The sequence below is a fragment of the Protomyctophum bolini genome (assembly GCF_963924005.1).
Source record: "Protomyctophum bolini genome assembly, chromosome: 13".
Lineage (NCBI taxonomy): Eukaryota > Metazoa > Chordata > Actinopteri > Myctophiformes > Myctophidae > Protomyctophum > Protomyctophum bolini.
The window spans coordinates 27,309,232-27,313,921 of NC_137874.1; positions in this window are offsets into that span (position 1 = coordinate 27,309,232).

Here is a 4,690-nt window from a genome sequence, read left to right on the forward strand (position 1 = left end):
CAAGTATAGCCCCTGGACATGAGCTAGTATGTTGCATGGACTTGACCCAAGCCCTATCAATAATGTATGAAGGAAGCTTAATTCAAAATAACGAGGTGGCTGACAGTAAGGGAGGGGTTATGAACCTGTCCTGTATAACTGGGATGGCTGAGTTCTGTCTTCATTTCTAGAAAACAATAGAAAGAAATGGAACCCAGTTTTATTGGGCGAATTAGTTGGTGAGTAAGAGGCAACTGAATACACCTGCCTGGGATACGACCTAGGCATGATGCATTACATAAAAGCATTACTCATGATTACGCATTACCTTTGCATGATGATGCAATGTTTTTACAAATCTATGCAACATATCTGCTTTGTATGTCTTGATCAAAAGGGAGACATCGAAGAGGAAGGACGGGTGGGGAAGGTTTGAGGTCAGATGTAGAGTTGCTGGCCGGCTCCATATATGCAGATCTAGGTGATGATCCAGTCTTCTCCATGTATGGCTATCCAGGGTTTGATGAGGTCAGTGTTGTGATCTTCATATATAGAGAAGGCCATATATGGAACATGGTGTCACGAGGCGATGAGGTCAGTGTCGTGATCTTCATATATGGATGCCATATATGGAGACGTGATGTCACGAGTCGTGATGTCACAAGGCGTGATGGACTGATAACCATATATGGAGGCGTGAGTGCGTGACACGGCTGACTGACGGATGGACGGACGGACAGACATGTTTTGCAAGTTTTCATAGTAATCTGCGACCTACCATCGCAATAATGAATTCCAAACAGACCTACTACACAAATGATCTTAAAGTGAACAGGGAGAAAGGTTATAAATGATCTTTATTGTAATCCTTGGAACAGCGTTCAGTACACAGAACTTGCATTGTTTGAGTTGAGAAAACACATGTCAACAAAAAAATGATAGTAACACATAAAAAAATCAGACAAAAAAGATCATAATATAATCTTTTGTGTAAACAGCCTGCCATTCCATTATACATTTTCCGTCGGGTTACTGGAGCTTTCATAAGGAAATAGGGATACATGTTAATGATGTTATTACGTATCATGCAGGATGGAGTGCAAAAACGCCTAATCAGTGAAACTGGTGAGTTAAGTAACCCAATTTAGTGAAAATTTTAATCTGCTCATAAGCAGTGGTGGAACGTAACTATAAGTATGCTTACTAAGTATGCTTACTCAAGTACTGTAACTTTGAGGTACTTTTCTACTTTTGTGTACTGACATTTTGCAAAACTTTATACTTCTACTGCAATACGCCTCAGAGGCAAATTCTCCACTACAAATATTTTTTATATACTTATACTATCCTGTTTTTTATGAGATCTTCAAAAACAGAGTATTTCTACATTGTGGTATTGCTACGTTTATTTAAGTAACAGATCTGCGTACTTCTTCCACCACTGCTCATAAGTTCATCTGCCGCACACTTGATACCTATAGGTTATGTATTCTTACCTATTTTGACTGAGTTACATATACATTTTCTCACTAGATTTTATATTTTCATCACTGATTTATTTAACTGTTTATATTGTGTCCTCAAGACTAATTCCCATTATGAAGGTAGCCTTAATGGTAAAGTAACATGATATGATTCCTTACACTCTTACAGGGTCACCCAGTAACAATGTATACCAAATTTGGCACTTCACCACGTCATTAAATCAAACTACCACTAAAGGTAAGATCGCATAATGACACAATGTAACATTAAACTAACTTTCTGACTACATTGCGATGTCATGTTACATCTGCCATCCTCGTGAAATCAGTTTTACAGTCAGAGGTCAAACGCCTTTGGATATTTTTCGTACATAATAAGATCAGTAGCATGGCAGGCATGACGGCAAAGCTAGAATCAGGATCATAGCATTAAATCATACTAGGGCACTGTTTTTGATGCCACGGACATGGTCGACATAAGTGCAAATCAAAGTGATAACTATATTGCTATTAACAACACCCTGCAGCCCACAGGTGTTGTAGCTCACTGTTTCTATTCTTCGACCAGACCAACCACAAATCTGCTTTCTAATCCTAATTATTCCTTAAGAGACACATCATCTAGCCACATGCTACATAGTCTATCAAAAGGTGTTGTTTTTCTTCAAGTACTATTGTTGTCCTTGTTTCCTTGTCCTTGTTTTCTACTTTCTAGCAACACATTCACTTCCATCCTCTCAGTCCTGATTCCTTCTTGACTTTGTTTTTGAATGTATGCCAGTAGAGCACATAATTCCATAGTAATATAAAAATGTTTAGCAAAAGGGTGAGGAGGATTTCTTTGTCCTAAAAACGCCTGAACAAATATATTTCGATGAGGGGCTAAAACCATTGTACTATCCTCTCAAATGTAATACTTCATAAATGTAATTCCTAAACTGATCATGCAACATTCAGTTGCCGTTACCCCCCCCCCCACACACCACCACCACCACCTTATACTTCCAAGCAGCGCTTGTCACATTGATATATAAAAATAAAATTAAATACAAATAAATAAAAACTAATACACATACATTGAAAAGTGCAAATGTACATTTCTTTACAGCATAACATATTCACTGTACAATCATTGATTACATACTTATTTATGCATTATAATAAGGATTACTAAGTAGCATAGATTGGGTAAGAAATATTTCATAGCAAGTCTATTGGAAATTAATATTTGCATTGCCCTGTGATAAGGAGAGGCTCTTCTAAACATTGCCAAGTTTGAGTGTGTGTCTGTGTGTTTTTCTTTGTCTGTATGTGCCAGCATGTATGTCTTGACATAAGGTGTGTGTGCAAACAATGAGCATTAAAGCACAATAAACTCCATTCCAGTTCAGAGGCACACAAACCGCCCAGCCAGCGTGTACATGTCTACATGTAGCATTGCTTTGGACAACACAGATCAGTTGGACTTGAGCAAAGCACAGCAGGAAACAAAAATGATTTTTTTTATCTCAGATGTCGAAGAGCAGTCTGCTAAAGAGTTATTAGAACAACAAGCAGAAACAAGCAGTTCAAAGACATGTGTCAAAATAATGACACCATTTACACGAACAGCACTCTATCATAGAATATTTATATTGCACGTTAACTAAAATAATGTTCTCTCCTTATGGCCGAGGCCAAAGACAGCCCTCCGCCTTGGTCCGGAAACAACAGTGCCATGCTTTTCACATTATGTTCTCCATGCTAGACCAACCCTGGCCTCCAACACTGATTAAAGCCTCACTTATACTTTGAAATATGACGGTATCACTTGTCGGAAGAAATAAATATATACAACTATACATAGGTATATTTAATTTTCGACAAGCCACACCGTCATGCCTCATCAAAGTAAAGTTTTGCTGTTATGGCAGATACGGATGTGAAGTGTGAGGAGCCTAATTAGGAGCCAGTTAGCGTAGCTGCCCTACTTGAGAGGTGAATCCACGTACCTTTCCCATCTGAAGCACACTAATTGCAGTGGGATGTATTTCACAATTTCAAGGCATTATAAGCCTGAAGTTATTCTTGGTTGCATGCGAGTGTTGCACACCGAAAATAGCAGATCTGCAAGATTTGCTATTTCCAACTAAGAATAAATAAGGCTTTAGAAGTGCAGGTCGCCTGCCAACATTGTCTTTCTCGAGATGGGAATCAAAGTCCATCATCCTCTGACAGCTTATTGGTCAGTGATGACGTGTAATAATAATAAGAGTGATGGGGCTGGTAATAAGACCAACCCAACGGAGAATGATCCTCACTTGACAATCCACTCCTGACGTTTACTACTTCGTGACCACATTGACGCACCATTGCTGAGTCAGTGTATGTGATGTTGTTCACTTAAATGTTGATGAATGGGGTATCAGTGGTAGTCCAGTGTCTCTGAGTCTGGACCGTTGAAGAAAGATATTACAGGCAGGAGGATAAGCTACATACAGTAAGGATGATCCTGGCCTGGACAATTCTGTCCCATGATGACGATGATAGTCATCGATTTAATGGGGCTTCTCAATACCATGGCTACGTACTACAATATGTCTGCTCATAGTTGAGTTGCTGTGAATTCCCTCATCCAATAACTGTACATCTCAATTCCTCATAATAAGGAAACATGCTTTGTTGTTATGTAGGATATTCTGCTCATGTTTAGTGCATTTACACAGTATTCTTGTAGAGTAAAGGTGATATATATAAACACTCTGACCAAAAAATATATTGGAGGGCTAAGTATGGGCAGGTGAGGAAATCTATACGCCATCCATAATCTTGCCTAATCTCCCCCTTTCCTGACTAAAACCTTTCCAAATACAAAATCCAGCCATATATATCACCGCAAGTCCTCTGAATAATGCAAATGAACGCTGTAATGTGTAGTTCGGATAATGATGTCAGATTTTGGATGATTGTATTCATTATTAATTCTAGTCTTTATTCTAATTGGTGTGTGTGTGTGTGTGTGTGTGTGTGTGTGTGTGTGTGTGTGTGTGTGTGTGTGTGTGCGTGCGTGCGTGCGTGCGTGCGTGCGTGCGTGCGTGCGTGCGTGCGTGCGTGCGTGTGTGTGTGTGAGGCAGCGCATGTGTGCGTGGAGACAGAGAGAAACTATATGCCTTCTACTGTATCTCACCTTGCAGGAATATACTATATGTGTGAAAGTTCATATCCCAGAATGGTTGTCTATGGACCTC